At 43.6% G+C, this 16968-nt stretch overlaps 1 long non-coding RNA gene across 4 annotated transcripts in view; it reads right to left on the reverse strand.

The window, feature by feature from the left end:
• Positions 1-16194, reverse strand: part of LOC140689976 (uncharacterized) — a 27600-nt gene extending 11406 nt beyond the window's left edge. The window contains exons 1-4 of one of the 4 annotated variants that reach the window (XR_012065126.1): positions 16068-16194; positions 15662-15800; positions 14936-15155; positions 8272-8396 (exon numbers count right to left, since the gene is read on the reverse strand). This is a non-coding gene — a long non-coding RNA (uncharacterized lncRNA). Of the gene's footprint in view, positions 1-8271; positions 8397-9985; positions 10118-10620; positions 10745-14935; positions 15156-15661 lie in introns of those variants that run through there. The other 3 variants (XR_012065125.1, XR_012065128.1, XR_012065124.1) reach the window with 3 other exon arrangements.
• Positions 16195-16968: the final 774 nt, after the last annotated feature.

Raw genomic sequence — 16968 nt, forward strand, 5'->3', positions numbered from 1 at the left:
CATGACTGGGACAGAAGTCTAATCCAATGAGAGGATTTTAGGAATGAAATGGGACGAAAGAAGGGAAAAGGTAAGGGATACGAACAATTTCAGAGAAACTTAGGGGCAGGAAAGCCACTCCTCAGTTTGTCAAGGGCGGATGGACTCTTCTTTCTGATGAGGATCAAGGTACCCTGCAGAGGTCAGGATGGCCTATAACATGGACTCTGCTACCCACCTCCACTCACTTAGCTACGTAGCTTGAACATTCTCCCGCAACAGTACATCCAGAGCTACCTCTCTCTTCAACGAATGCAAAGTATTCTATTGTACAGATGTTGCATATGAAGATATTTTCTAATCAGGCAAATGTCAAGGGAAAAACCCTCTGGACTCCCCTCTTTTTTAAAACACACTCCAACTCCTTATTTTATGAAAGACTTGCCCCGTGCCTTCAGTTCCTCAAGAAATAAAACACGGGCTGCTCTGGGCCAGCAAAATCAGCAACGTTCTATTCTTCTTTTTTTCATAAAACAGCAGGAAACCAAATCTCTAAATGAGATCTCCAGGTACACACAAGCAATTCTGACCAAAGTACCAGGTTTTCTGTGTTCATAGAATGTACAGCACATACTACACATTATGAAACAGCCTTAAGAACTCACTTTTTAATTGCCTAATAAAATAAATTACTGAATATACCATTCCCACTGACAAGTCCGAGGCTGGGAATGAAAATTCTCCAGTATTGCCCGTGTCATGTTCCAGGTAAAATGTTTAATTGGGAAAATACCCCCATAGAATAGGGGGTGTGTATTTGGTGGGAAGGGTAGATGAGGTGGGAGAGAACACGTGGCTCTCTGCACTTCTTTGATAGGACAGGTCTGTTTAGGAGGCTTCCCTTCCCTCAGAGATCACTGCCAGGGTCTTTCCTCTCCACTTCCTGCCCCTTCTCTGAGTGGCCCCAGCTCCTCACTGTCCTCCTCTTCCCAGGTCCATCCAAACAAACAAGTTGATACACGCCCCCTTCATGAAACTATCTGGTTCTTTTCTAGTCTTTCTTCCATTAAATGCTTGGGGAAGGTTGCCCTTTTTTCCTTACACATGATACAAATTCCTGTTTCATGTATTTTTAAGGCAACTGACTTAAATATTTTTGTGCTGGTCATTAGCATCTTCGTGACTGTTTTATTATTTACAACTGTGTTTTTCTATGTTCTAAGTTGCACAGGAAAACTAAGACTTCGATTCGTTCTAAAGACAAAAATAAAACTAAGGCAGGTAGAATGTCCTACGTAAAGGGAAGAATCCTGATCGCGAAAACTGGAAATGGGGAGTGACCTCAGTGTCACAGTATAAGATGTCTGTCCTTTTTGTCCCTTAAAAAAAAAAAAAACCACACCTAAATACACATCTATCTACAAACAGAAGTGCCCCTGTGGGAGTTGTGGGCCCAGCACCGCATGCCACAGGACCCGGGAGATGCCTCACCCACCTGTGCGTCTGGTCATAGGCAGACTTTGGTACAGGCTACGGAGCCAGCAGCAGCCAGGGGACCTGCCCCAGCCCTGCCCAGCCGCAGCCAGGTGACACCTGGAGAGTGCTGACCTGGGTGAGAGGTTTTGAAGAAGCCTAGGGGGAGAGTCTAACACACTGTTGGATAAAAAAAGCCCAACTTATGGATTTGGACACATCGGAGGGGGTCAGAGGAACTCTGCCAGTGCTGCCCCTCCCAAAGCGACACAGTAGGGCTGAACTAACCAGCAGCAGCCTCCTCCATGGGGGGGGGGGCAGTGAATGGGGGCCAGCTGCCCCAATCGTGCAGGACGCTGCTGGGGAAACCCATTTCTCGCCAGCAGCACTCAGAGCATTGAGGCAGGGCCTCCAGGACTAGGAGGAAGGAGGAAATCAGGGGAGAGGCAGGTAAGAACATCAAAGGGCATTAAAGGGACAAGGTTCCCACCACCTGCTCTCCGGTCTTAAGCAGGAAATCTGCCCATGACCCTCTGGGAGGCACACTTCCCCTCACTCTGCAGGTGACTCTGTGTGTGTGCTCCTGAATGCAGTAGCCAGAGCGAGCTCCAGTAAACAGAGTGTTCTCAGAAAAATCAGACAAGGGTCTGTGGACAGGGAAAGAACCACAACTTAAGTGGTAATGCCACCTTCTGGCAAATGAGAGAGGCTTCCAGCAGTCAACCTGATGAGTTTTAAGAACCAAAGACAGAAAAGCTTAAAAATTCCACCGCAAGAGGGAGTAATAAGTGTGGAGCAGGTATATCCAAACAAGGGCAGGGAAAATCCCAGATGTAAGAGGATCAGTGAACAGTATATCCCACCTGCAGGCAACGAGTAAAGACTTGAGGGGTTTCCACTACCTCCGTGCAAAAACAGCAATGCAGAACTTCAAGAAACATGAAAACGTCATCACCAAAATTTAACAATAATCCTCCAATAACTGAAGTCAATGACTTGGAATTTCGTGGTCTAGCTGATAAAGAATTTGAAATAACTGTTTTGAGGAAACCTAAGTGTGCTACAAGAAAACAGAGAAAGACAACTCAGTGAATCAGGAAAATACACGAACAAAACGGTAAATTTAACAAAGAGCTAGAAATCATAAAAAGGACCAAATTCTGGAGCTGAAGAATTCAATGAATAAAACGAAAAAAAAATGCAATATAAAGCGTCTACAGCAAATAGACCAAATGGAAGATAGAATGAGTGAGCAAGAAGATGGGAACTTTGAAATAATCCATTTAGGGGAAAATGCAGAAAAACGAATGGAGTGAAGGAAGCCTACATGTTCTATATGAATCCATCAAATGTACTAATATTAAAAATAACTGGTATTTCAGAAGGAGAAAAGAGGGAGAAAGGGTAAAAAGTTTAAAGAAACAGTGGAAAACCTATGAAACTTGGGAAAGATTTGGACACCCAAGTTGATAAAGCTAATAAATGACCCTACTATTTCAATGCAAAAAAAAAAAAACTTATCTAAGACACATTATAATGAAAATATCAAATATCAAAGATAAATATGGAATCCTAAAAGCAGCCAGAGGGTAAAAAAGATTGTAACCTACAAGGAAGCCCCTCCCTCTTCCCAATTAGGCCATCAGGGCATTTCTCAGCAGAAACCCTGCAGACCAGGAGAGAGTGGAATGACTTAACAGTCAAAATGTAAAAAGAAAAAAATTGCCAACCAAGAATAATTTATCCAAAGTGACCCTTCAGACATGAAGGAAAAATGAAGGTTTTTCTAGATAAACAAAGTTGAGAGAGTTCATCACCACTAGACCTGCAAGAAATGCCAGGAGGAATTCTTCAAGCTGAAATGAAAAGGTGCTAATTAGTGACATGAAAACATATGAAAATATATGACACATTGGTAAAGGGAAGCATACAGTCATATTTAGAAAACTCTAATTCTGTAATAGGATGGAATGTTAACCAGTTACCTGTAGTACAAAGGTTAAAGGAAAACAGTATTAAAAATATATAGCTATGTATTTTGTAGTATAGCTACTATAATTTTTTAATGAACACACAATATAGAAAGAGGTAAATTGTGATGTTAAAAATGTAAAGGGAGAGGATAAAAATGTTGGAACTTTTGTGTATGACTGAAGTTAAGTTCCTATGAGCCTAAAATGGACTGCTTTATTTAAAAGATGTTTTCTGCAGGGCTCATGGTAACCACAAAGCAAAAACCTGCAAGAGTTTCACAAAAGATAAAAACGGGCAAATAAACCATACCACCATGGAATGACCAGCTGACAAAGGAGAGCAAAAATAAAATTAAGAAAACACAATGGAACTAAAAGACTGCCAGAAATTAATTACATAGCATTATTAATCCTTACATTCAATAATTTCTCTACATGTAAATGGACTGAATTCACCAATCAAAAAGGTAGAGGGGCTGGCTGGATTGAAAAAACAATAATACAAGACCCATTTATAAGCTGCCTACAAGAGACTCACTTCAGGTTTAAGGACACATATAGACTCAAAATGAAGAGATAGAAAAGATATTCCATAATTTCTCTACATGTAAATGGACTGAATTCACCAATCAAAAAGGTAGAGGGGCTGGCTGGATTGAAAAAACAATAATACAAGACCCATTTATAAGCTGCCTACAAGAGACTCACTTCAGGTTTAAGGACACATATAGACTCAAAATGAAGAGATAGAAAAGATATTCCATGCAAGCGGAAACCAAAAGAAAGCAAGGGTAGCTATACTTTATCACGCAAAATGGACTTTAAGCCAAAAGAGGTAACAAGAAATTAGAGAAAGTGATCATGTATGATAAAGGGGTCAATTCATCAAGATCATAAATATATATGCACCCAACACTGAAGCACCTAAATATATTAAGCAAATACTAACAGTTCTGAAGGGAGAAACAGACAAACAAACAATAATAGTATGGGATTACAATACCCCACTTTTAGCAATGGATAGACACCCACAGAAAAAAATAGCAAGAATACATTGGACTGGACTCAGACCAAATGGACCTACAGAACACTTACAGACTATTCCATCCATTTATAGAGCATTTCATCCAACAGCAGCAGAATACACATTTTTCTCAAGGGCACAAGGAATAGTCTCCAGGATAGATGATGTGATAGGTCACAAAACAAATATTAGCAAATTTAGGAAGACGGGTGCAGGTGTGCAGAGCAGTTCTCAGTCCTTCCAGCATTAGAAGGGGAGATGGGGCAGGGCTACCTCTGTCTCCCAGAAACTCAGGGTATAAACACAGCACATTCTCCAGGCTGGCTGGAGGGCCCTAAGGACCTGGTTGCCTACGGTTCAAGGTTTATGGTGAAAATCTGGGAAACCATTCATGGAAAAGGAATGGGGGTTCTCTGGTGAGAGAACTACAAAGACCTTTGTTTCCACCTTTCCCAGAAACATTGTTTAACTGAAGAGGAAATGGTCCATGATGATGCCTTACAATCTAAACAGTGCTTTGAGAATGACAAAGTGCTCAGTGGAGGGAGGGTTTTGGCACCTCTAAAGTTGGGTCATGGAATTGGGTTCCTTCAGTATGCTGTGTCTACATCTACTGTCGCTTCTTGCTCTTTCCTGATGTAACTGAAAAAAAAAAATGACAGAGAGTAACAGTGTTCCCGAGTCATTGGCACATGTATTACATAGATTCTTTTCATTCCAGTGCTTGCTCCACACAGACATGTAGCTCTATGCTTGGAAAATGAATGTAGCTTTCATGTTGCAATGAAAGCTAAGTCTGTTTACTTAGGTTTCCAAGAGGAAGTATTTTTGCTCCAGAAAAGCAGCAAAAGGAGTGAAACACTCCGGGTTTAGCATCTGGATGCAAACAGTGCTTGTTTTCTGAAGGGTCTTTTCCAAAAGGCCAGTGAGAAGCCTCTGTAAAGATACACCCTCATGGGACTACCTACGTGGTTCTTCATAATAATTTTTTTGGTGTATATCCTTAGGCAATAATAAACAAAAAACAAAAGCAACATAAACAAATTGGATTATGTCAAACTAAAAAGCTTTTGCACAGTGAAGGAAACTGCTAACAGAACAAAAAGGCTGCCTACTGAGTGGGAGGAAGTATTTACAAATGATACACCTGCTTATCAGGGTTAAGATCCAAAATATACAAGGAACTTATACAACTCAGTATTAAAAAAAAAAGAAACCAAACCAATTAAAAATGGATCTGAATAGACATTTCTTCCAAGGCACATGAAAAAAACGCTCAACATCACTAATCATCAGGGAAATGCAAATCAAAATCACAGTGAGATACCACCTCACACCTGTCAGAATGGCTAGTCAACATCAAGTGTCGACGAGGGTGTGGGGAAGAGAACACTCGTGCACTGTTGGTGGGAGTGTAAACTGGTGCAGCCACAATGGAAAACAGTACGGAGATTCCACAAAAAATTAAAAATAGAAATATCATATGATCAAGCAATACCGCTCCTGGGTATTTACCCTAGAAAACAAAAACACTAATTAGAAAAGATATATGCATTCCTATGTCTATTGCAGTCATTTACAATAGGCAAGATATGGAAGCAACCTAAGTGTCCATTAATAGATGAACAGATAAAGTAGATGTGTTATATGGAACATTAGCTGTAAAAAAGAATGAAATCTTGCCATTTGTGACAACATGGATAGACCTAGAGGGTATTATGCTAAGTGAAATAAGTCAGACAGAGAAAGACAAATACTGTATGATTTCATTTATATGTGGAATCTAAAAAACAAAACAAAACAAATGAACAAACAAAACACAGAATTGTAGATACAGGTAACAGGTATTTGCCAGAGGGGAGGGGGTAGGAGGAAAGAAACAGATTAGGGAGTACGAACTTCCAGTTGGAAAATAAATGAGTCAGGTTATAAAATGTATAATGTGGGGAATATAGTCAATAATTATGTAATATTTTATACGGTGACATATCATAACTAGACTTATTGTGGTGACTAGCTTGAAATATATAGAAATACCAGAGGTTACCAGAGGTGTGGGTGGGGAGGAGGACCTGGATGAAGGCAGTCCAAAGGCACGAACTTCCAGTTATAAACAAATACTAGGAATGTAATGTGCAACATAATAAACATCATTAAACTGCTATATGTTACACAGGGAAGTTAGGAGAGTAAATCCTAGGGGTTCTTATCACAAAAGTAATTTTTTCTTTCTTTAATTTTTTGCCTATATGAAATGATGGTCACTAAATTGGGAGAATCACTTCATGGTGTATGTCAATCAAATCATGCTGTACACCTTAAATTTACACAGTGCTGTATGTCAATTATATCTCAAGAGAACTGGAAGAAAAAAAAACCCAGGTCCCACTCCCAGGTGACTCTAATATGTCGCCAAGGCTCACAGAGTCTCCAGAATCACCAGGATTAGATAGGCTGTTGGCGGGTGGTTTTATGTGGCTGTCTGGAGACTAAGTCTTTTCAGGACTATTCAAAACCCAGATTCCTTGATGCTGTGCGCACCGCTTCTGGCTTAGCTGGGCAGGTGGAGCTGAGGCACCTGTCTTGCTGAGTCAGCCTGTCCAGCCACAGTGAAGCCATCCCGCCTCCTACTCTGTCAGCCTCCCCTGTGGCCCCTCCAGCCCCTTTCCCACGCTGCCTTAGAGTGGCCTCATGCTTGTTTTAAAAAAAAATACTGACGCAGTCAGTGCCCATTGAAGCAACTGTTATTTCTCTGGTGTTCAACTTTCATACATGACTTGAATCTATTTTTTAGCACAGACCTAATAGGTATTTTATACTCCCAGGAATTTATTTCTATTTCTTGTGATGGGGAAAGTAAAAAGGGGAATGCTTAACACCCCGAGTTAAAGTTCTTAGAGAAGGCAATGAGAACCAGGTCCCTCAGATATTTTGCTCCAGAAGGTGAGCTCGTAAACAAGCAAAACTCCCACTGTCCCATGTCATCAGGTCATGGAGAGCATGATGACCCCAGGCCCCAACACACCAGGCACTGACTGACTTTGGTAATTAACAAACAGCACTTGGTTAATGGCTTCACCTCACGCATTTGGGGACAATCATGCACCAGCCTGTGTTTCTCACCAATGTCTACAAGCTCTTAATAACTCAAAGAAAGGATTTGTCCATACTTCCAATAAAAAAAAAAACAGGACATATGTATAGACACATAAAGGGAGTACTTTCATGCTGGAAACACAGAAGAAACTTTTAAGGATAAGAGTTTAAGGATGGGACTGGGTCGTGACTTTCTCAGATCTTGAAAGCAGGTGGCATTTCATGCTCTCCCCGTGTTCCCAGGGGACCTGAGAACCCTTCCCACGAGCAGAGTCTTTGGTAGCCGTTGACCATGTGGTGAGGTGCAAATCAGGACATGCTGGGGGGCTGCTAAGTGTCCTGGGGCTCCTCCCATGTCCCCGCTCCTCGCCCAGCTTGTATTTGTCCCTCACACTGCCTTCTCCTCCCTGCTGGCTGCTGCCCGTGCTGCGCCAAGGGCTTTCTCAGCACAGCTATGTAATGCCTCACTGGTGGTAACCAGATGCTTTTTATTTGGTGGGGATCTCAATATGCATTTTTGTTAACGCACATACCAAGGTAGAAGGCAGCAGACCGTTAAGACAAGGCTATCTTACAAAGCAAGAAAAATGAACAGATCCGTTGCTTGTTCTGTGTTGGGGCCTTAATTTATAAAGTGACGACAGAGCAAGGTGACTGAGTGACAACGCTGAGTGACGACAGAAGGGTGACTTAGTGCCATCATCAGAAAAGCTGAATGGTACTCACTGTTCCTCTAGAAACAAGAGGCAGGCCGCGCCACTCACTCAGGGCCATGGGGGAAACACCAGGTCTTGGTTGGGAGGCTGAACACGGGAGCAAGGCGGAGGCTGAGTCAGCCTCTCTGGGGGTTTCTGCGGGAAAGGTGGCAGGGAAGGGCAGAGAAAACAGTTTAGGACTGGCTTGTCTGTATAACTGCAGTGGGCTTTGAGCTATATTGGTGGGCTCCAGCTGCCTGGAATCCGGCCTTGGGATGGTTTAGGGCAGGGGTAAGGCGTGTGTGAGTTAGATAAAGGGGGTGGCTGAGGAATAAGACCTCGGATTGGGTGGTGTGTGGCTGAAAGGCGAGCTCCCCCCTGAGTCCTTTGCAATCTCTGAGAACTGCAAGCTCTAGGAAGAGCAGTCCTTCCCTGACCAGCAATCTTTTCAAGATGTCAAAACATCATAAAATCCAGAAGATAGAAACTGTGATTCATACACTACTCAAAACCTCGCCCACTGCAGACCAGTAACATCAGCATCGCTCACTGGGGAGCTTGTTAGAAACACCAAATCTGGGGCCCCACCTCAGCCCTAATGAATCAGGGCTGCATGTTAACCCAATCCCCAGCTGATTCATATATTTTAAAGTTTGCTCCACACTCCTAGGTGTTTCAGAGGTAAAGTTTTTTTTTTTTTAAGTGTAGTCCTTTTTATTTTCAGTCCTTCTCTCTTCACCCCACAGAAGAAACAGGTTCAGGAGCTTGGCAGAGGGGCTGCCTGCGGGAGACGACTGGAAACAGCAAACTGGCCCAGGGGCTCCTCTTGGTCCTCAGGGGTACCTGCTGCCACAGCTGAAAGTAGGAGTGGGAGAGAGCCCCCAACCGCCTGTAAAAACATTTTTTATACTCAGAGGAGAAAACAATCTATTCCAAGTCACAGAGCCAGTAAGTGGTAGCGCTGGGATTAAACCTATAGTTTACTCCACTTCAAATCTCACTGATACATTGAGATGTGATGTATTAATATTGAGACCTTGATATATTGACATCAAGATAAAATGACTAGAAGTTTTCAGGATGTTTTAAAAATTGTTGTAGTGAGAACTGATTTCACTTCTCTTAAGAGCCTCACCTGAATTCCATCAACGGAGAAACTGTTATGTTTCTTCAAATTTTGTTTTATTTAGTTATTGAGCCAGACACTAAGGCTGATGCAGGAAATTCAAGGGTAAGTCATAATCCTTGCCATTAGCTCAAAGTTTAGTAAGGGGCATGTGTTGGTTATCCACAGCTGTGTGACAAATTCACTAAATTAGTACATCTTGGTTTCTGTAGGTTGGAGATTCTGACGGGATCAATAGGGGTGTCCTGTCTGTTTCCTAGTGTCTGGGCCCTCTGTTGGAGGTTCTGAAGGCTGGACGTGGAAATCATCTGATGGCTGGTGGCTGATGCTGGCTGTTGGCTCTAGGCTGAGGGCCTAGCTCTGGTGTCCATTAAAATGGCCACAGGTGGCCTCTCCATGTGGCATGGCTTCCTCCCAACTGGTGGCTGGGTTCCAAGCCCAAGCATCCCAAGAGACAAGGCAGGAGGAAGCTCTGTTGCCATTCATGGCCTAGCCTTGGAAGTCACACCATGTTTCTTCTTGGCATTCTTTCAACTGAGGAGGGTACAGGGCTCCACCCAGGTTTGAGGAGAGAAAACATGGATCTGATCTCTTGATGCAAGATTGTCAATGTCACAAAATAAGAAGAGCACTTGGGTTGGGATATACAATGGTGTGGCCATCTTTGGAAAAGACAGTCTCTTACAGGAGGTGGATGTGAAAAGTAATTACCGCACGGCTTGATTATGATGACGTCATCGAGATTCCGCTGCTGCCATGACCAAAAATCATAACAGCGGGTTTTAGGCTCTGACTTGTACCTGGTATTTTATTTCTTTTCTTTTCCAAAACAGCTTTATTGAGATATATTTCCAGTAATGATAAAACTCACCCATCTGAAGTATATGACTCACTGCTTTCTTCAGTATACTCACAGAGCTGTGTCACCAACACCACCATCTAATTTCAGAACATTTCAGAACACCCCAGAAAGAAACCTGGTAGACATTAGCAGACACTCCCCACTACCTAACTCCCCAGCCTCCGGCAAACACGTGTCTACTTTCTTGATTTGCTTATTTCAGACATTCCATATAAATGGAATCATACTTGTGGTCTTTTGCTGACTGGCTTCTTTCATTTAGCAATAGTGTTTCCAAAGCTCATCCATGTTACGTGTTATTTCCTAGTCTTCAAAACAATCTGAGTTGATGTCTGTTTATCATTTCTACGAGAACACAGAAGCAATCAGGAAGAATTTCCAAAAGTTCTTACCTGCAACTATGGCTATTAATTCTCCTTCCATGATGGATGAAGAGTGACCAGCACACACCAAGCACACCAGGAGTGTTCGTGAGTGAATAAACCCGTGCAGGCTCAGCAGAGTGAAAATACAATGCTGGAAACATTTAAACACTTAAATTAAGACATTTTTAAAAAGGCTTTTGTGACTCTGATTTTCTCCTTGACTTTTACTGGAAACAGTTTACTTTTTCTGTGCAAAACTAAGGAAGTTCTCCTCAAGCATTTGTTTCCCTGCAGGTGATCCACTGCCCTGATTCTTCTGCTGAAGGACCAGTAAGGCTTCTGATGAGTTCTCACACCAGTGTCTACCTTGCTCCATCAAAATGTACCTCTCCTGTTGCCTGCCTTCTCTGTGCCTTGTTCTCTGCTTTCTAACTGAGAGTGGGAAGGGTAGCAAGAGAGAAGGCAAGGGGAGAGAAAGAGGAAGCCCTAAGCCTCCCAGTGTGCTAATGTGAGCTGCAGTTTCCTCACTGACTAAGTAAAAGTAAGACTGCCTAGAAGCAGTCAAATTGAATTAAAATACAGTTGAGGAAAATACTCCTCAGATGACGGTGACCTGCTGCAAAGATTCATAAAAGTGAGAAAACACAGAAAGTCATCTCAGCAGAGGATGGGTACATACAAACAAGGAACTAGAATGTTCTCAGGACACACAGCCCTCTAGTGGCCCAGGAGCAGCTCCTGGTGGTCTGTTCTTGAGACTCAGGACCCCTCCATCTCTGTACTGACAGTTACCACTCTTACTACCACTAACAGCCAAGGGTCTTTTCTGGTTAATCTCTGGTCTCCCGTCTGCTCACTTATGGCTTCTCCTGCCTCATGGCCCCTGCTCTCTGTGTCTTTCTGCTTCTGGCTACTCCACTGTATACTCCACTCCACTGTATACTCCACTCCACTGTATACTCCACTATACACTCCACTGTATATTATTCTGCATCTTATAGCAAAACACTCCAATCAAAGCTTCATGGATTACTCTCCACTGCAATCACCCACAGAATTTTCCAAACTTGCCTTTTCCCTTGGCTCATGTAGATGGTTCTTAGAGATTTATCAGGAGTAGAAGGAACCCTAAATGCTTTCTCACTTCATTTCTAGCAGCACACAAATATTTACAGAGCACCTGTGGTGTGCCAAGTACTACTCCAAGTCCTGGGACTACAAAGATGAATATGGCAGAATACAAATCAACAGGCTATGGGAGAGCCACCCAGAAAAGAGACGATCGAAATTCAGCAGTGGACTAGATTCCTAGGACTGCCGTAACAAATTACCACAAACCAAGTGGCTTTAAAACAACAGAAATCAATCTTTCATGGTTCCTGAGTCAAAAAGTTCAAAATCAAGGTATCCACAGGGCCAGGCTCCCCCGGCTGATGTTGCCTGCAGTCCTCAGTGCTCCTTGGCGTGTGCATTTGTGCTGATACCATTACAGAGAAGCAAAAGAAACAAAGATAAAGAAAGTCTAGAGCTCTTATTTTCTTCTCCTTTTTTTTTTAAAAATATGAGTTACAGCTCCCTACAGGGAAATTTGGATGAGAATTCTGGAACCTGGCAAAATTAAGTAAATCAGGCTGAGATTAATAAAATATAACAAAAGTCGCTGTAGAATGATATTTTGGGCTGAGCCCCTCACTCTGCCCATGCTGGCACCTTCCTCAGTTGGCTGTTTTCAGAGCCAAAGGCAGTACAATGCCCGCCTCTGTTGTTAACACTGTGGCATGCATGCTGCGTCCACATCCCCACTTTCCCTGACTGTCAGTTCTCCGGCCCCTGGATTGTCAGGAGCTCCCACAAAGGAACCAGGAGAACCTGGGAATGCCTGGTGCATTCTCACCCCGCTGCCAGCCTCAGGAAACCCCACCGAGGCTGGGTCCACGTGCGGGGTAACTCTGACCCCATCCTGACCTCTGGGACATCATCTCTCCATTGCTGATGCAGGTGAAGATGCGATTCAGCTTATTTTCCGTCACTGTGTATACACACACTTAAAACGGAATTGGTAATGTTCATTAGTGCCCTTTAATAACCTGCTTCCGTAAAGAGCTAAACAACAAATCATGAACATTTCTGTGTTGTTAAATAAGAAAACTTATTATTAAAAAGCCTCCAGCTGAGGCCTGACCCATGCGTCCTCTCTCTGCACCTCCAGGGGCCCCTGACCTGATAAAAGGTACCCAGAACCCTTTGCACTCGCCATCCCAGGGTCGCCCACAAATGAAGGCCTCCTCACGGCCCGCCGAGACACTGCTGCCTGATTTATTTCTCTCACCATCCACTCCCCGCCCCCAAATAGTCCTTCTGCCCTGGATTTCGTTCCTGTTACCGAGGAGAGACGGTAGAGATGTCCAGTTCTCCTGCAAGTTAAAACTGCAGGAGGCAGGGAACAGGCAGTGAGCTGGAGTAGGAAAAGCGGGTTGAAGCTTGCATGTGGCTATTGGTTGCAGCCGCAGATGGAGTCAGTTACTCACCTGGGCTCTTGGATTCTTTAATCAGTAGAAATTGATAAAGGACAGATGAGGAATTCAGGCGAGGCTTTTTTGAGACTTTCAGTATGAGGGAGCGAATACAAGTACCAGGTGCCCTTGCTCACTCTCTAAGGAGTTGGCGGGGGTCGGGGCGGGGGGCTGGTTCGTAAAATGGGGTGACGGTGGGGGTAGATCGGTGGGTGGGCCGGAGACGTGGCTTCAGTGGTCCGCCCACCCCCTTGGTGGTGCCACGTGCAGGGATCAGTGCAGTGCCCTGCTTTTGCTCCTGGCCCCTCAGAAGCCGCAGTTGGGTTCTGGCCTTTTTGTATCTTATTGTTCATAATCTGCCCCAAATGTGCATGCATGCAGTTTTTTCTAGTCCCTTATAGTTTGTATTCTGTTGCTCCAGGAGAGGTTCATTCAGGTGCACGCACTCCGGTAGGAGGTCCAGGCCCCAGGTCCCCGCCTGTCTCAGCAGCTTTGCTTTCTCAGTCAACACTGAGGCTGCTGAGCCAAACCTAGCATTTCGTGGGCTCCAACCTCAACTAGTCCGAATGTGGACCTCTTGTCAGTTCTAATTCTCCCGAGTGACTTTTCCACATTTTCTCCCATTCCTTAAGCCTCTAATTCCACGTAATGTTTACTCTCAGCACGTGATTTGAGCTGTTTCACAGAGGGATGAGAAATCATTAGAGAACTCTCAATTTTCTCCTATCAACTCTGCAAACTGAAATGCACTCCTCTCTGATTTTTCCCTCTTTTTCTCCCGCTGCAGTGGAAGAGGAGTTCCAATGCGTGCCTCAGGCCAGTCTCTACTCCTATGCTTTTGAACTCATGCCTTTAACCTCACCTGATCACATGATGCTTCCATTTCCAATAGCCTCAATATCTTCTACAGGATTTAAATACTCTGAGTCACCCTCAGCATAAACCACAAAACGGCCTGACCCGAGTCTTTCTCCAGACGTGGCCCTAGCTTTTCTTCCCATCACAGGCATAGGGAACATAGTTATGGCACATTTCTTAAAAATTCAAACTTCTCCTATTTCCTTTTCAAACAAATCAATTTCCAGATGTAGCTGAATATGGGCACCTGACTCAACCTAGGGACTGGAGTGCTTCTCTGATTTGTTTGTTGCCCGAGTATTATTCCACAGAATGGCTACACCACAATAATCCAGTCCCCTGCCAATGAACTGGTGGAGTGTTTCCGGTATTGGCCTATTATGAGTCAAGCTACTATGAACAAACATTCTTGTACAAGTCTTTGGGAGACATTTGTTTTCATTTCTCTTGGATAAATACCCCAAAATGGAATTGCTGGGTCATAAAGGTAGATGTCTGTTTAATTTCATAAGAAACTGATAAACAATTCTCCAAAGCAATCATACCATCTTTCATTCCAGCCAAAATTGTTCAATAGTTCTATCTGCTTCATATTCTCGCCAACAGTTGATATAGCTGGACTTTGATTTTCAGAGAGTGTGAAATGCTATCTCATTGTGGTTTTCATTTGTGTTTCCCTGATGTCTGATGATGTTGAGCACCTTTTCACAGGATTTTTGACCATTTGTGTATCTTCTTTTCTGAAATATTGGTCAAATACTTGACACTGGAAGACTATGTAAGTGGTGTCCTCAGCAGGACATGGCCTTTAACCTACCATAGAGGAGATTAAGCCCCAAAACAAGAAGAGTATTCAGCAGTTCAAGCCAGGCATCGAAATATCTTGTGGTTAATTCAACTTTTTAGTGAAATTTCGTGGACGGGCTCCCCTTCTGCCTTCCCACCAGCCACTTTTACCCAAGTGCCTTTACCGTGCATTCTCGGGCAGCCCCTTCGTTCTCCAGGTTTCTGAGCCGTGCAGGAGATGCCTCAGCTGTGTGTGGCTCTTCTTGATGCTGTTCTCCTGCCCCACCAAGCAGGCTGCAGAGTCCCAGCCAGAGCGCTTGCCTGTCCTGCCGTATTTCCTTCCTGGAGGAAGTGAGGCTTTACTTGTTACTTCCTGTCCCACAAGTCAGCTCTCCATTATTTTTCCTGGAGCCCCATGGATAAAGCAGCAAACAAATGAATAAATCAACAATGAGCTAACCCATCAAGATCTGAGTGCAAACCCCATCATAATAACTGGCATCTGAATGAAGCACTGCAGTTTATAACATGTTTTCACATATGTAATTTATTTTTATCTGCAAAACAAAGTCATGGGGCATCATTATCATCTCTGTTTTACAGATGAGGCCAACTGGGGCTCAGAGAGGTTAAATGAGTGACCCATAATAGTCATCCTTTGCTGTTCTTGAGAATGGGGAGCTGTGGCTGGCATTCACATACGGCAACATGGCGGAAGCAACCCAGTTTCTATAACCACAGCATAGTTCTGGGAGGGAAGTGAATGGGGTCAAAGAGGGAGAAGGACCGAGGGAGCTTGAGATGCTGGCCTCATTTAATTCCCAAGGGCGCAGACCGAGGCCAGCTAGCTCAGGGCACAAGTGCAGCTCTTTCTGTGGTATGACTGGAGGACTCCCTCAAGGAACACTCACCAAAATCGACTTCCTTGGGCACACACAGTGCTTCATTTTCCATCATCATTCATGTCCTCATCCTCACTGGGACAGTACTTCTTAAGCTTTTCCACTGAAGGTCTCTCAATGACAGAGGTCACTCTAGGGGAGAGGGTGTCTGGGGCAGAGTCACAAGAGGGAGTTGAAAGAGAAATCTTCTTGAACCTGCTATTCCCTCTGAAGCATTCATGCAGTTTTCACATTCTTCTCCACAATAAAGGTGTGGATTTTCAAATGTATGTGTTTTACTATAAAAATATTAACCCCTTTGCAAAGATGTGGGTCTCCTCTACCTTCTGGTGTTCCCTATCAGACTGGGTCATTTTTCACTTTGAGAAAACAAAACTTGAGGCATTGAAAACCCTGATTAAAAATTAAATTGTACCTGAAAATGATGAAATTAAAGTCTCCATCATCAGTGACTACAACTCTGTTATCAGATCAACCTCAGTGGAAGAGGACACGGGGGTCAGGGAGCAGAGAGGCAGCAGAAAATTTGGAAAACTCAGGGAACTTGCCAGAGGCATGTGACTCTAGTCTCAGAACTGGACATCACAGCAACAGGCACTGTGACACAATAATGAGTCCCCCAGACAGTGGGCCCCACCTGGCCCCCAACTACGAGCGACAGCGACCAGAGCCTGGATTGGAGAGTCTCATGCCAATTACGATTTTTAAATGAAGAAGCTTGATTTTTCAGTTCACTAGATCTACCAGCCATTTACATTCTTTTGGGAAATTCTTGACACATGCAAAGTTTAAAAAATTTCCTTGGCTGCACTCATATCTGCCACGACTCACCTAGCCTGGCAGGGAACTCTGTAACTATGGCTGAGACTAACATACAAACAAGCAAACTGCACCTCCTTCTGTGTTGTCCATGACATAGCAGAAATGGTTGCTAAACAGCATCTTAAGTTTAAATTCTGAGTGTACATATGATAAAGGTCTTGTACTACTTGCCAATGGCTAGATAGAAAAATCAGAGAAAACTCTTTGAAAGCCACCCTAAAACATAGGATGACTTGCATTGGCATTTGTGATTTTGATGGCAACAGAGATGCAGAACAAGTTCCCATGAAAAACAGTAAAAACTGTAATGTAGACTTAATCCGTATTCACACCTCTCTACCCAACCTCCCATATTTACTCCCTCTGCTGGATCCAGCATGCACTTGACTCACCAACTACAGCAGATGGCTGGGGCCAGAGGGCACTTGAGAGATCACCTGCTCTCATCCAACTTTTTGATTCTCTAAATGGGAAAATCATGTCTGCACTGGTGG

The sequence above is a fragment of the Vicugna pacos genome, chromosome 28 (assembly GCF_048564905.1).
Source record: "Vicugna pacos chromosome 28, VicPac4, whole genome shotgun sequence".
In the NCBI taxonomy this organism is placed as follows: Eukaryota; Metazoa; Chordata; class Mammalia; order Artiodactyla; family Camelidae; genus Vicugna; species Vicugna pacos.